The 17,120-nt window shown below is 36.7% G+C and overlaps 1 protein-coding gene across 3 annotated transcripts in view; it reads left to right on the top strand.

Annotated features, from left to right (window-relative positions):
- Positions 1–721: 721 nt before the first annotated feature.
- Positions 722–17,120, top strand: part of TTLL7 (tubulin tyrosine ligase like 7) — a 163,335-nt gene continuing 146,936 nt past the window's right edge. For all 3 annotated transcript variants that reach the window (XR_010024212.1, XM_063105386.1, XM_063105385.1), the window contains exon 1: positions 722–902. The gene's annotated coding sequence lies outside the window, so the exon portion shown is untranslated. The remainder of the gene's footprint in view (positions 903–17,120) is intronic.

Below are 17,120 nucleotides of genomic sequence, written 5' to 3'. Positions count from 1 at the left end.
GAAACGGTTTTCTAAATTTACATTTTCTAACTGCTGTGGTTTAACATTTGCTTAGCAGTAACTCCGTGGTTCGGAACGTCCCTCTCCTCCCGGTACCTACAAAGCACCTGCAGGATGGGACTCCACCTGATTTTATTTTCTAACTTTCAAGTGGGTCTTAGATACCCTTTAATTCTTTGCTTCACAAAGATGCTTAGATAAAAGATCTGAGGAGCCCCTTCAAAGACTCAAGATGCCCACTGTTATGTGGTAAGATGTCTGTGGTAAGACACGCGCCAGGTACTGGTGCCATGCGACCCCCAGGTGGAGAAGGGGGTGGCAGGCAGCGCGGCGCCCAGCCAGCCCCTTCCGCATCTCCTCAGGAGGGGACACCGCCCAGGCGCTCCGTTGCTAGGTCCTCTGTTTGCAGCGTTCTAAAGGAGCCCCAGGGGGACCGAGGCAAGCGGGGAGGGGCGCCCGGGAAAGCCCAAGCACTGTCTTGGGCAAACCAGAAGGAAAAGCAGCAGCTCCTCTGTGGGCCCCGCCTGCCCCCAAGCCGTCCTGGCGCAGAGAGGGCGGAGGATGCCCCTCCTCCTTGGTTCCTCCCAACCGTCGCCAGCCCTCGGCGCTCGCGCCTCTCGGCACGTCGTGCACCCCCGGTCACAGCGGACGAATGGTCTGGCCCGTCGGTAGCCGCCACCCTCTTGGGCAGCGACAGCTGCTCCAGCCGCTCCGGGTCGAGGGCCAGAGCCCCGAGCCGTGGCTGCCGCGGGCGGTGGGCGGGCGGACGGGAGCGCCGGACCACCAGCGCAGGCTGCTCAAGCCCGGGGGGCCGCCCGCGGGCAGGCCTGGAAGCTCGGGAGCCGCAGAGGGACCGCCTGCCGCGGGGAGACGAGGACCGGGGCTGGGCTTCCTCACCCCGGGTGAGTACCTGCTGCCGCCGTCCTTCCCCGACCCCTTTCTGCTGCCCCCTACGCCCCCGAGGTCTCGGCCCCCACCCCAGGACGGTCACTGCCCTGGGGACAGTGTGTACCCGGTGGGAGCTGCGAAACGGGAACGGGGGCTGCTGCAATTAGTGCTAATGATTCAGCACCGTTCGTGCCCCGAGAGGTTTGGTTAGAATGGGGGATGAGGGGCGAGGTCAGTTGCCTTGCTCTCCCCTCAGTTTCTAGGCTCCAGATGGAAGACCCAGGCGGGCGGGGTCGGGCGGGGTGAAGAGGGAGGCTCCCTGCTGGCTTGTTCTGTAATTCCATCCTTTTCTCACATCCTGGTACAAACCTCCGTGAGTATGCGGTGCATTCTTGAAAGTGTGTCAGATTTATGTCCTTTTCGCACATGCGAGTGAAGTCTAGGGCACGTGTCGATATCTCTCAGTTTCTCCGTTTCTCACTCCTTTCGATGATTCATGCCATCATCCGCTTTATTTTACATCACAGCATTTTCCCAACTAATATGAAAGATGCCCTATCAAAGTTGTCTTGTATTCAGGGTGGGTTTGATTGGTACTGGCATAGAAAGAAAATATTTAAGGGAGGTAGAAAATAGTACTCTCAGAGACAAGGCCCTTACTTTTATATATAGTGTTTCATTAAGTCATTACAATAACTCAGAACTAAATGTGGAAAACGAGGAGCAGGGAAGTTAAATTACATTCCCAAGGTCACAGAATAGGAATTTGAATTCTGGTTCCCCTGACTCAAAGTCCATGGAACTTACACTGTGTTAATGAATAGTGTGTCCAAGTGTACTTATATGTGCTGCAATTAGATATTAAACATAGAATTAATTTTCTTAGGAGTAATCTCAAACTACAGCAACAACAACCTGTAAACTACCTGTATATGGAAATATTGCTCTTTTAGTATGAAAGTAAGAGCATCCTTTGAAAGCATATGGCAAACAATATCTGGACAACACTGCATAGGAGAGCTAGGTCATAACAGGAGATGTCCAGCACATTTTTGGCAGTGATATATGGTGGATGCTCAAGTGGTGGAGAAATCAATTAGGAAAGTAAAAAGAAATCTGGAAATCTCTTTCCTTTTTTAAACTTTAGGGAAGCGTTTGCAGTAAGAACAGTTATATAAGTTCATGGGGTGTGTGACTGAATTACATCCCACAGTAGGGCAACAGATAAACCCAGACTCAATGTTTTTTGATTCATTACAACTCTGTGATTTGGCATAGCAGGTGATAACTATTTTACAGATGAAGGGACTGAAATACAGTGGGATCTGGATAAGCATTGACTCTTAGGCGCTACCTCTCCCATTTAAAAAATAAGCGCATTGTAGTAAAGTGTAGTCTGTGTAGCAGGAAACTGAATTGATTTGTTTTTGCCCTGCCTTTCACAGTCAACAATTATATTGACTTTGTATGCTCTTTCTGCAAAAATAACAGCTGCTGGGTCTTTCTATGTCTTTTGGTGGGTCATTTGACTTGCTTTCATTTATGATTTATGGTCTTTCTCTTAAGATATGCAGTTCTTGTTAGTGTCTCAGGAGGCAGGTTGCTATAGTACAAATGCTCATTATCTCTAAGTATTGGAATAGGATTTGATGGCAGACAGGAGCATAGTCATCTTAGTTCATCATTTCTAAAGCATTGAACCATTTGCATTGGAGAATTCTTTTTTAAGTTAATGGAGATATTGATAGACTAAAGCCCACTGTCTAAATAAGGACATAAAATGGAAGAACACATTTACATTTGTTGTTCAGACAAGACTGTGAGAGAAGGGTGATGTGATGAGAAGGGTCCTGTGATAAGTCTTAAGTTTAATTCCTAGGAGGTTGTTTCTTTTTGTTCTTTATATGGCGAAGCACTGTATTCTGAACCTTGGTGAGGCACCTTGCATTCTTATCTGTTTAATCCCAAGGTGGACAGCAGAACTGGTATGAATGAATAAGCAAAAATACAACATCACTGCTATTTAAAAAAAAAAAAGTGCATGTCCTAGTGATGGAGGGTCAACAACAACCTTTTGAAACAGAGGCAACACATTTTATTTGGATAACATCACTGAGAGTAAGAATGTAGTACCAACCTGGCTCTAGAATTGCACTTTCTCTCTCTCGCTCTGTATGTATGCATGCATTTGTCCAATGACTACTGTCAGCAGACCATCTAAATTTCAGACTTCAACGAATTTAGTCTTTCTGGGAAGATATTTACTTACACATGAATAATTAACAAAATAACTTAGATTTGGCTTAGTATCAAAAAAAGGTGGAGCAGACTTAAGTGCTATAACAACATCTTAAAAGAATGAAGAAATAGTAGAGGCTGGGGTAATGAGAATATCAGGAAAGTCTTCGTGGATGGAAGTGAATTAAATCAATCTCTGAGAGATGGGAAGGACTGCAACAGGCAAAGAGGATGTCAGACCGGTTCATCTGAGAAGTGCTCATATACTGTTTGGATATGTGGTGGCAGATTATGAAGAACCTTGAATGTCAGGCAGTGAGATCTGTTTCTGATTTGGTAATCAGGAAACAACTAGTGTAGGTTTCTAAGAAGGTCAAGATTCTGTCTGAAGGGTCTTGTTCATATATGTCCCTTGCCCCAACCCCTTTCCAGAAAATGGCTTATTTCCTAGGTACTGATACTAAAAGAATTCGTTGCCAACTAAACCCAGAAAAGGTTTTTTATGCAAGTAAGATTTTTCCTCTGCTAAGGAAGTTTGCCTTTTTAAAAGCTTCTCCCTGCTATTATAGAATCAAGAGCAATTTGGAAAATATAAGAATATAAAAAGGAAAATAATCACCCTAACCTTATCAACTAAAGACAACCACTGTTAACATTTTGATGTATTTCTTTTCACTCTTTTTCCATGTGTACTTTTAATCATGCTATGTGTATTACTTTTTATATATTTTGTACTTTAAATTCTATAACATTAATTTTTATTTAATTGCAATTGGGCAGTAAACATATAAAATGCCTACATAATTTCCCATTAGGTAGATCTACCGTAATTTCCTAATCATTCCTCATCGTCACCACATTATTGATGATAATGAAAAGTAACACTGTGGCAAACATCTTTGTGCATAGGCTCTTTTCTATTTTTTGAAAATTAATTCCTCAGGATAGTCTCGGAAATAAAATTTATAGGTTAAAAGGTATGGGTTCTGAGAGCTTGACTATTTTAAATGTCTTGAAACTCAATTCTATATGTTTGATTTGGAACATTTACATATTAAACATAGAATGTTTGCATGTTAATAATTAATAACACCCAATTCTGTCCCTGGCTCCTGAGATTACACTCTTTCAGGCAAACTTATCTTTTGATTAGAAAGACTAATTATATTATGGAGACTGGGAAAAATGCAGGCATTAGGGGCTACTGAGGAGAGAAGATTAAAAGATGAAGCGGTATGGTGAGAGTAAACTTATTGTCAGAGAATGGGCACATGTGATAGACTACTTTCTGGTCCTAGTATTGTGTTTGTGGTTTTCAACTATGAACCTTCCCCTCACTCCTGCCCCCCCCCACACCACATACCATGTCCCACTATATCTATCTCCTTCAAATTTAGCTTCTTCCATTCTGTATCACGTTTCTAGCTTCAGAAACGCAAGGCGCACGTATGAGCTCACTTTTGCATTCCAATTTGTAAAATGCACAAAGATGAGGGCAAGAATTTGGGACCTCTTCCCAGTACTCAGTGGAAGTCCTGGGTACAAGGTACAAGGGTGTGTGGGAGACACACCTGATGGATACTGAAGACCCCTGTCCCCTCCCCCATGCACATTTGCCAGAGATGACCTTTGAGAACAGTGGCCACTGGGAGATGCATGACATTCCCAACATCCCCTCCTCTTCTTCCCAGTATCCTTTCACCTAGGAAATTTCCTTCATGGAGGAGAGAGACTTTGCCTCAGTTTCCCCCGTCTGTTGTAGGGACACATGGTATCACCTCCCCCTTGTGATGAGAAGGGCAGGAGCCCAGTGTTGGACAGGTACTCTGGCCAGCCCCCGATTCGCTCCCCTAGGTTCTCACCTGAGCTCGCACTGGTTCTGCCTCCACCCCCCTTGGGCCTTGAGGCTGGGAATTCAGTTAGGCAGGTGGGCCACTAAGCATCTCTGAGGGCCAATAGAGAGGGAGTCAAGGGACATGAATGCCCCTTGAGGGCACATCTAGGGAGCAGAGAGGCAGGTTGTTATAATATACCATCAGTCTTGGGAGACCTGAAAGGAAACAGTGAAAACTAAAGCATTACAAACCAAAAAGGCATCTCCCCTTTTCAGGTCCTGAGAGATGACTTCTGGTGAAAGCAGGACCTTCAGGTAGGCATAGTGTTTTAGGCAGAATTTGTTTTGTGCTTAACTGGAAATTATTAAAAAGTTTGTTTAAGCTCTTAGAAGTTGGTAAATCTATTTCCATTTTTCTCAGGCATTATCTGTCAGAGTTGAAGTGGGCTTAGCAAACAGTTTCCCTAGGCTTAAGGTAGAAAAGTTAAATTTAAATAGGCTTGCCTGTTTATTCCGCACTAGCCTTTATTTCTGTTATTTCCCATTTGACGTTTATCTTTTAACACACTCTTGCTCATAGTACACATAGCAGTTGACAAAGCCAAGGTACTGGAATTGTTTAAGCTTTTGAAAGGTGAGTGACAAATACTTTCTCCTCTTTTTTCTTTCACTTTTACTTGCAAGCAACTCGTTGGCCTACATTCCTTTGAAGATTTAGAGTTAAGTGGTCAAGTGCTTGCTGGACCTTCTCTCAGCCTGACCCAGGGGTCTCTGAATACTCCTTCCTTTTGAAATTGATGATTTTTTTTTTTTTGGCGATTGGCTGGTATGGGGATCAGAACCCTTGACCTTGATGATATTTTTGGTTCACTGGATATGCTGAACCATCCACCTTGTTTGCTTTTTCTAAATTGTGTTGTGGCACCTGAGTTTTCAAACTTCTGTGTTATTTTTGTCTCTCTGCTTAGCCATGTGAAATGGAACATTATATTTGACAAAGGATTATTTCAAATATTTCCATCTCTCTTATGCACTACTTTGCAAAGTGGGAACTGGTGCTACGGCTGATTCAACAAGATAACAGTGGCCTGTTTTTATAAAAATTCTCCTTCCTCCTCCATTAGTGTATGTTTAGTGAAGTTGACTTTTTTAAATAGAGCATTTGTAGATTTGGAAGGTAGATCAGCAGTAGTCCAGGCAGCAGCTTCAAAATAACTTCAAGGCTATTTGTTCAGTTGGAATTTTAAGGTTGCTTAGGTATACTTCTCATATAAAGTATTACTGCCTTTCTTTTGTAAGTGAAGTGACCCTACTTTACACTTTATTTGTGTAAAATCTGCTTTAATTGATGTGGTCCTAATACTGCATCGTATGTGTGGAGTATTGGTAGAAAAAATTAGGAACTGTGGGCTTAATTTGAATCATTGCTTTTGATGGAAAAATTTTCATGTGTAATTTTGGAATCATTATTATTTAAAATCTATTTTCTCAAGGTACTTAACAAAATCTATGACTATGTAATATTCATAGTGATTGCTAAAAAATCAGGACAATAATTTTAGCACACATTTCATTCTATATTTAGAATCAGTCAGTCTGCAGTTAACCAACAAATATGTGGTAGAGTTACGTGCTAGTCGTTCTATAGAGAGGGAAGATAGAAATTATGCATTGTATATAATCAGTTTAATATTTATGAAAACAGATGGGGTCATTTTCATTTAGCTTTAGCTTTGATTGCATCAAGGATGACAATATTTAGTTACTTAGCATTTCTCAGTCTAGAATTCTAAGGATTGGCAGATAGTATTTCCTTCATTTTAGCAATGTCAAAAATCAAGCCAGAGAGAGAGAAAAAAAACCAGGCAAAATTGGCATGCAGAATCCTAGCGGGATTAGAAATTTGTCCACAGCCGCCCCTTTTAAATACTAATTTTGACACTAGATCCTAGTATTTACTGTTATATGTAAATAAGAAGAGGGCCTTTATTGGTTTATTGGGTCGTCTTTCTGCTTCTGCTTTTTTTTTTTTCAAGGTAGTCGAGGAAAAAGTAACTTCTCAAATTCACTGAATACTTTTTACTAATCTCTGATGTCTATTTTCAGTTAATATTAGCTTTCTTTCCCCTTGATGAATACACATTTCAACCTATTAGTTTTGGAAAATATAAACAAGTTGTTTCTGGAACTTGCCATAATAATTAAAGAAAAATGGACATCTTAAATATCAAAGAAAGTTTGAAAGGGGTCATCAGTGCTTCCCCAAATTAAGTATACTATATAAATGTGCAAAAGCTTTTTCACTTGTCAAAAGATCAGTGCCAAATGAGTATTTTTGGCAGAAAGAAATGTTTACTGCTACATGTGTTACGGAGTTATCATTTTGGAATAAGAGGCATTTTCTGTTTTAAAAATGTATCTTGGGTATATAATATATGCTAAGAGCTATTTTCATCCTTCACTAAGGATTAAAAGTTAAATATTTTCTTTATTAATTATAGAATGGCATATACATTTCCATATTGTCCTTAAGAGTTTATCTGAATTTTATTTTTAGAACCTAAAAGGAATTAGAACAATATAAATATAGAATGTGTGAAACTCCTAAAGAGTAGCTTCTACTGGGAACAAAATTAAGCAAGTACACTCAGCAATATAGACATTTAGATCTACAAGTAAAATCACCCCGTGGTACAGGCTAAGAGTTTTCCTCTCCTTGATATAACTGTACATATTCTGGCATGAATTCAGGTCAGTTCATATACTTCTAATATGAAGTGATTATCATATTTTCTGGAAGAAAAAAGTAGTAACTTTCTTTCAGAATAGTATGAAAATATTGTTACTTATGTAATTATTTTGGTGGTTTCTAATATTTTGTAGGCATTCCAAACATTTAGCATTTTCTTCCAGTTAATATTTTATAGCATTGATTTTTTTAGTATAATTTTTATTATGATAAAAAAACACATAACAAAATTTACCATCTTAGCCAGTTTTAAATGTACAGTTCAATAATGTTAAATATATTCACATTGTTGTGTAACAGATTTCCAGAATTTTTTCATTTTACAAATCTGAAACTGTATACCCATTAAATAACTCCCCTTCCTTCCTGCATCATCCCTAGCTCCTTTTAATTACCATTCTATGTTCTGTTTCTTTGAATTTGACTACCTTAGATACCTCATGTAAGGGGAATCCTACAGTATTTGTCTTTTATAATGTGCTTAACATAATGTCCCTAAGATTCATCCATGTTATAGCATATGTCAGAATTTCCTTCCTTTTTAAGGCTGTATATTCCATAGTATTTATATACCGTATTTTATTCATTCATTTATCCATCCATGAACACTTATGTTGCTTCCACCTTTTAGCTACTGCGAATAGTGCTTCTATGAACATGGGAAGGCAAATATCTCTTCAGGATTCTACTTTTAATTTTTTTTGGATTACACTCAGAAGTAGGATTGCTGGATCATATGGTAGTTCTATTTTCAATTTTTGGGAAAGCTCCATAATGTTTTTTATAGCAGTTACACCATTTCACAATCCTGCTAACAATGTGCAAGCATTCAAGTTTTTCCATATCCTTCATAACACTTATTATTTTTTGGTATTTTGATAATAGCTATCCTTATGGGTGTGAGGTGATATCTCATTATGGTTTTGCTTTGAATTTCTCTGATGATTAGTGATGTTGAGCATCTCTTCATATGCTTGTTGGCTCTTTGTATATCATTTTTAGAGAAATGTCTGTTCAAATCCATTACCCATTTTTAAATGAGGTTATTTGATTGTTTATTGTTGAGTTGTAGGAGTTCTTTATATAGTCTAGATATTAACCCCTATGGGGTATGTGATTTGCAAATATTTTCTGCCATGCTGAACATTGCCTTTTCACTCTATTGATTGTATCCTTTGATGCACAAAAATTTTAAGTTTGATATAGTTCAATTTGTCTATTTTTACTCTCATTGCCTACGTAGCATTGGTTATTTTTAACAGTTTAAAAAAGGCATTATTAGAATTGTTTCAAATTGCTGTTTCTTAATTGATTTCTTCCTTATTCTTTAAAGTCCACAGATTATTTTTGAGACTGCAACAATTATAATGCATGTCATAATTATTTTACAAATTAAACTTAATTTTGATTGACTTTGTTTCTGTGGAAGAGCCACCTTCAAGTCTATCCAATGTAGAATTTTGTTACTCAGTTTAACTAGATGTTAATAAGAATTGTGTTAAATATGTGGAGAATCAACATCTTCATTATGTGATTCTTCCAATCCATGAACATGGTATGTCTCTCCAAGTACTTAGGTCTTTTTTGATTTCTTTCATCAGCATTTTATAATTTTGATTATAGAGATATTGAACACATTTTGTTAGATTTATGCCTAAGTAGTTAATTTTCCTTGGAACAATTGTAAATTACACAGAAGTTTAAATTTCTGTTTCCATTTCTTTGTTGTCAATATGCATAAATGCAATTGGTTTTTGTATGTTGATCTTGTGTCCTGCAACCTTACTGAACCTACCTTTTGGTTTTAGGAGTTTTAGATCCTTTGAAGATTTTTTATGTAGACAGTCATGTCATCTGTAGATAGAGACAGTTTTATGTTTTCTTTCCAATCTGTATGCCTTCATTTTTCTTGCTTTATTGCAATTGCTAGAACTTCTAGTACTGTGTTAAATACAAGTGGTGAGTGTGGACATCCTTGCCTTGTTACCAATCTTAGAGAGAAATCTCTTAGTATTTCGCTATTAAGTGTGATGCTAACTGTAGGTTTTTTGTACATGTGCTTTCTGGGGTCAAGGAGTTCTCCTTTGTTCCTAGTGTACTGAGACTTTTGATCCTGAATGGATATTGAATTACCTCAAATGCTTTTTCTGTATCAATTAATTTGAACATATGCTTTCTTGCCCATAGCCTTTTGATGTGGTGGAATGGTGGATTACATTGATTAATTTTTGAATATTGAGTCAGCCTTGCATACATGGAATAAATCTCATTTGGTCATGACTACACACACTACATACATATTATATACATATGTATATATGTTTACACACACATGTGCACACACATTGTTGGATTCTATTTGCAAAATTTTAAAGATTTTTGTGTCTACATTTATAAGAGATACTGGCCTGTAGTTTCCTTTTTCTTTGTGCTTTTCTGGTCTGGTTTTGGTTATCAGAGTACTACTGGCCTAATGAGTTGGAAAGTGTTCTCTCTTCTGTTTTATGAAAATGATTGAATAAAATTGATGTTAATTTTTCTTTGAGTGTTTAGCCGAATTCTCTAATGAAACCATCTGGGCCTTGAGATTTCCTTTTCAGGAGCTTTTTAATAACAAAATCAAAATGATTTATTTAATAGTTTAGAATTATTCAGGTTATCTGTTTCATCTGGACTGAAATTTGGTAGTTTGTAGTTTTTGGAGAATTGATCCATTTGCAGTAAGTTGTTGAATTTATGAGAATGAAGTTCATAGCTTTCTCTTCTTATCCTTTTATTGGCTGTAGGTTCTGTTGAGATAGTCTGTTTCATTCTTGATATTGATGATTTATGTCTTTAAAAAAATCTTTGTCTTGTTAGAGCTTCATCAGTTTTATTGTTTCTTTTGAAGACTCAGTTTTTAAAACATTTTTTTCCTTATAGTTTTTCTATCTTTAATTTCATTGGTTTATGCTTTTATTTATATTATTTATTTCTGCTTGCTTTCAGCTTATTTTTCTAGTTTCTTGAGGTAGGAGCTTAGATTATTGATTTGAGATTGTTTCTCTTTTCTAATGTAAGCATTTAGTACTCTAAATTTTCCTCTTACCATGGCTTTTACTGTATTTCACAGATTCTGGTATGTAGTGTTTTCATTTTTGTTTAGTTGTCAATATTTTTTGAAAGTTTCTTTTGAGTCTTCTTTGACCCATGGGCTATTGAGAAATGTATTGTTTAATTTCCAAGTGTTGGGAGATTTTGCTGTTGTTTCTGTTATTGGTTTCTAGTTTAATTCTAATTAAGTCAAAGAACATACTCTATATATCTTAAATTCTTTTAAGTTTGCAAAAGTAGTTTATAAGCCATGATATGGTGAATCTTCATGAATGCTCTATGGGCACTGGAAAGAATGTGTATTCTCCTATTGTTGAGTAAAGTGTTCTGATGTCAATCAGAGCCTACTGGTTGATGTTATTGCTCAGATTTCCTATATCCCTGCTTATTTATTTTTTGTCTAGTAACTATTAATTACTGTAAGTAGTGTATTGAACTCCCCAACTATACTTGTAGACTCTTCTCTATTTCCTTTGATCTCTATCAGTTTTTGCTTTGTGTATCCTGAGGCTCTGTTGTTTGGCATGTACACATTTAGGATTGCTATATCTTCTTGGTGGATTGAGCTTTTTATCATTTTTTAATGGCCCTCCTTGCCCTTAGTAATTTTCTTTGCTTTGAAGTGTAGTTTATCTGATATTAATATAGCCACTTCTGCTTTTTTAAAATTAATGCTTGTAGGATATATCTTTTTCCATGTTTTTAGTTTCAACCTGCCTATGTCATCATGTGTGAAAAGAAGTTTTATAAACACCATATACTTGGGTTGCATTTTTTAAAATATTTTTTTTATTTTTTATTTTATTTTATTTTTTTTTGTCGTTTTTTCGTGACTGGCACTCAGCCAGTGAGTGCACCGGTCAGTCCTATATAGGATCCGAACCCGCGGTAGGAGCGTCGCCGCGCTCCCAGCGCAGCACTCTACCAAGTGAGCCACGGGCTCGGCCCTGCATTTTTTTTTTTTAATTCACTCTGCCAATCTTTCTTTCATTTGATGTATTTATATTAATTTAATTATTGTAATGTCATGTGTGTTCTTTTCCTGTTTTCTGTTTTTTTCTCTTTTTTTTTTCTTGCCTCACTGTGGGTTACTTGAACATTTTTTAGAGTCGCATTGTAATTTATTGACATAATGTTTTTTATTATATCATTTTGTATAGTTTTCTTATTAATTGCTGGAAGTATTATCATATACATATGTAATTTATCACAGCCTGCTGTTGACACTTTACCACTTTGAATTAAGTATAGAAAACTCACTTCCATTTAGGTCCTTTTACCCTCTTTATTTTTTATGTGTAATTGTTTTAAGTATTTCCTCTATGTACATTGAGTGCCAGTGTTGTTAAATTTTTGCTTTTTCTATAAAATGTTATTAAAAAAATTAATGATGTTGTGATAGTCTATTATGGGTACTTCTATTTTTACCCTTTCTCTTATTCTTTTCTTTCTGAGGTTCCCAGACTTCTCTGTTAATTATTTTCTTTGTGTTAGAAGAACATCCTCAAGCCATTCTTTAAGGGAGGTTTGCTAGTAACAAATTCTCCTACTTTTCCTTTATGTAGAGTATCTTTTTTACCCTTCATTCCTGAATGATAGTTTTGCCAGATATAGGATACGGGGTTGACAGTTATTTTGTTTCAGCACTTGAAAAATGTGCCACCTTTCTGGCCTCCATGGCTTCAGATAAGAAATTTGCTGTCATTCAAATTGTTGTTCCTTTATAGGTAATATGTCATTTCTCTTGGTTTTAACGATTTTTCCCTTTACCTTTAGTTTTCAGAAGTATAATTTTGATATGTCTTGGTGTAGACTTATTTGGGTTTATCCTATATGGGGTTCACTTAGCTGACTGAATTTGCCAAATTTAGGAAGTTTTCAACCATTATTTTTTTCAAATACTTTGTCACTCTATACTCTGTCTTCTTTTTCTGAGAGTCTAATCATCTGAATGTTAGATTATTTGTTATTGTTCACATAGATAATTTTGTTCACATTATTCGTTTTTTTCCCACTTTACTTTCTCTCTGTTGTTCAGATTGAGTAAATTTTGTTGATAGGTTTCAAGATCAATAATTCTATCCTCAGTCATCTCCACTTTACTATTAAGACCATCCAACAAGTTTATAATTGTAGCAATTGTATTTTCAGTTCCATTTATGTAGTTTCCATTTAGTTCCTTTTTACAACTTCTGTTTCATTGCTGAGATTTTCTATTTTTCATTTGTTTCCAGAAAACTTAAAATTGTTATTGAAGCATTTAAAAATTTTTTTTATGACAGCTGCTTCAAAATCCTTGTGTGATCAGTTTGTGGCAATGGGATCTGGCCATCACATCTTAGGCATGAGTGGTGCCAGTTTGCTTTGTACCCCATGAATATGCATAACCAATAAAAAATTTTTTAAAAAAGATAATAACATAAAAACAATAAATCTTTATACAAGTACATATAGAAAAAAAAATCCTTGTGTGATAATTTCAATATCTGATTTATCTTGGTGTTGGCATTGGTTGATGGTCTTTTTTTATTCAGATTGTAGTTTTCCTGGGTTTTGGTATGCCAAATGATTTTTGATTACATCCTTTGCATTTTGGTTATTACGTTAGAAGACTCTCAGTCCTGTTTAAATCTTCCACAAGTATTTTAGCAGGTAGTTGTCATGTTTAGGATTAGTGTGTAGGTTCTGGCCTACCTCTGTGTGCTTTATTTCCAAAGACAGTTTCATTTTCAGAGCCATTACAATGGTACTTTGGTCTGCTTCATTTTTGGTGCTGCTGAGGCTTCTGTTCAACCCTGCTCATGCTGCCTGTGGAGGTATAAGGCTTTTCTCTGGGCTGCCAACTTCTTGGGGATGGGGGTAGGGCACAGAGGCTGCTGGGTCCGGGTCTCCTTATGCTTCTGGGTAGAGGGACGAGAGACATAGTCTCTGCTAATGTTGCCTCAGCTTGCAGATCAGACTGTCTGGTGCCTGTCTTGTAAAGCAGGGGCCGAGGCTTTCCACTAGGTTTCTGTTGAACTTTTCTTTTGGCTGGAGAGCAGGCATTTCTTGTTTTCTTGGGTTTTGTCTATGCCTGCTGGTGATTATGGGTTGCAGGCCTCTCTGATGCCCAATCCTGGGATATACAGGAGATAAAAAGAAAACCCAGGTACCTTGGTACATAGTTGTTCCTCAAGTCCTGAGGTTCCTAGCCAATCTGACTTCTTCCTTCTAGATTTCAGATTCCTTTTATTGTTGTCTGATGGATAATTCCCAGGGTTGTGAGGTGTATATATAGAAGGAGCAGGAAAATTGAATCTATTCCACTGTGTTTCAGAATCAGAGTACATGCCTTTTTATGTACTGTTTTACTCAATGAAAAATATGCATGGGACGTTTTTGCTGCATGTCCAAGTATGATAGCTATCTCAAGAAAGGCACTTGTGTGATATTTTCAAGTTGGAAACTGAGTTAGCTACTTTTTTATGGGACACCGTTTTTATTTGAAAGAAAAACTGACACACAAATCATAGTTTTTCAGACTTGGGTATTTGGCAAATATTTGTTTTGACAAATTTTCATTTTCAAAATGAGCATATCACTTCAAGGAAAACCACTGACAGTATTTATTGCCAATGACAAAATTTGTGCTTACAAGAGAAAATCAGAATTTTGGAAACTTTAATCCACCACTGTGAGCTTGCCAGCTTCCCAATACCTAAAGACTTTTCTGATTTTTTTTTGATAATGTATGATGAAATGTATCAACATTTGGAAGATCTGCATAACTGAGTAAACCAATATTTCATAATGACTAATGCGTGATGTTACAAAATCATGTACAGGTAAAAGTTCTATTCAAGGTGTTAAATAGGCTATTGGAGTTTTAAAAAAAAACTTATTATTAACATTATTTGTAATTGCAAAATCATGATTGTACACATTTATAGGGTACAATGTGATGTTTTAATATATGTATACAATGTGGCATGATTAAATTAAGCGAATTAACATACCCATCACTTTGCTTACCTGTTATTTTTTATGATGAGACATTTGAAATTGAAAGAAAACAAATACCACATGATCTTACTTATATGTGGAATCTAATAAAGTTGAACACAGAGAGTAGAAAGATGGTTACCAAAAGCTGGAGGTGGATGGGAAGGGAGGGAACAGGGAGTTGTTGATCAAAGGACACAAAGTTTCAGATAGACAAGAAGAATAGATTTTATCCAGTCATCTGTTGATGGACACTTAGGTTGTTTCCGTATCATGCCTATTGTGAATGCTGCTGCTTGGGAGTGCAAATATCCCTTTGATATATTCATTGCAGTTCCTTTGGCTAGATACCCAGAAGTGGGATAATTGAGTCATAGGGTAGTTCAAATTTTAAGTATTTTGAGAAACCTACATATGGTTTTCTATAAAGCCTGTACTATTTACATTCCCATCAACAGTGTTTGAGTTTTCTTTCATCTGCATTCTCTCCAACACCTGTTATCTTTCATCTTTTTGATAAAAGCCATTTCAGCAGGTGTGAGGTGATATCTCATTGTGGTGCTAATTTGCATTTCCCTAATGATTAGTGATGCTGAACACTTTTTCATGTTTCTATTTGGTTTTTTTTTTGCTATTGAATTGAGTTCATTATACATTTTGGATATTAACTCCTTATCAGATATATGGTTTGCAAATATTTTCTTACATTCTGTGGGCTGTCTCTTCACTTTGTTAATTGTTTCCTTTGCTCTACTGAAGTATTTTAGTTTGATGTCATGCCATTTGTGTATTTTTACTTTTGTTGCCTGTGTTTTCGGGGTCATATCCAAAAAAAAATTATTGCCCAGGCTAATGTTGTGGCACTTTCCCCCTAAGTTTTCTTTTCTTTTCTTTTTTTTTCCCCCCCTAAGTTTTCTTCTAGTAGTTTTACAGCTTCATGTCTTATATTTTAGTTTGTAATCCACTTTTAGTCGATTTTTGTATATGGCATAAGATAAGAATCCAATCTCATTCTTCTGCATGTGGGTATCTAGTTTTTCCTACACCATTTATTGAAGATACTGTCCTTTCCCCATTGTATATTCTTGGCACCTTTATCAAAAATCAGTTGACTGTAAATGTGTGGGTTGATTTCTGGGTTTTCTATCTTCTATTGGTCGATGTGTTTGTACATGCCAGTACCATGCTATTTTGATTACAGTTGTTTTAAAATAGGTTTTGTGATGCTTCCAACTTTGTTCTTTTTGCTTATGGTTTTTTGGCTACTTGGGCAGACCATTAGATTTTGATGTAATAGAGAATGAAAAGTTCAGATTTCACATTGCAACAAACCTAAGAAATTGCATCTTGTTGAGTTTTGGTATAGTATCAAGTTTGAATATCTATAATTAAATTAAAAGGCTATTAAGATACTCCTCCTTTTTCCATCTACGTGTCTCTGTGAGGCCAAATTTTGTTATGTACTTTAACCAAAACAACTTAGATTGAATATGGAAGCGTATATAAAAGTCCACCTGTCTTCTATGAAGATATTAAAGAGGTTTGAAAAAGTATAAAACAATTCCCGTTTTTTTTTCGTGTTGAAAATTATTATTATTTTAAGAATAAAATGTTTTTTAATATGTAATGGTTTTGTTAGTTATTTTAAAATGAATAAGTATTCTTTTTTTTTTTTTTTTTTTTTTGTGACCAGTAAGGGGATCGCAACCCTTGGCTTGGTGTCGCCCGCACCACGCTCAGCCAGTGAGCGCACCGGCCATCCCTCTATAGGATCCGAACCCATGGCCTCGGCACTCCCAGCGCCGCTGTGCTCCCAGCTCCGCACTCTCCCGAGTGAGCCACGGGGCCGGCCCCTAAAATGAATAAGTATTTTAAACATTTATTAGTTTTAATTTCTAACATGGTAAATATTGAAGGTATTACCCACAAAACTAAATTTTTAAGAGTATAAAGTTTTCCAAAACCAAAAAGTTTGAGAATCACTGGCCTAAGACAACCAAGTCAAGGAGAAAAGTGAGGCCACAGGCATAGGCATGTGGCACCTCACATTTGACAAGTGGAGGACATTGGTTTTACTGAACTGTTCCATGTGCTTGTTTTGTTCTTTCTCCTCTAGTACTTTCATTTCATAAAAGATGCTTTTTCCTCCACAATGACTCATTGGTAGTATACTTCTCTCTCTCAGAATAAATGCGGTAAATGGATCGGTAGAACTCTACATTGTAATCTTCACAAAATTAAATCCCTCAAAAGTATATCTACCCTAACCTTAACAAATATGATATGTAGAAATGTAACTATTTTAAGTTATAAATTATAATAAATAGAATAATAATA

The sequence above is a fragment of the Cynocephalus volans genome, chromosome 8, assembly GCF_027409185.1.
Source record: "Cynocephalus volans isolate mCynVol1 chromosome 8, mCynVol1.pri, whole genome shotgun sequence".
In the NCBI taxonomy this organism is placed as follows: domain Eukaryota; kingdom Metazoa; phylum Chordata; class Mammalia; order Dermoptera; family Cynocephalidae; genus Cynocephalus; species Cynocephalus volans.
Note: the sequence above shows the minus strand (reverse complement) of the source record. Positions and strands in the feature narration are given on the sequence as shown.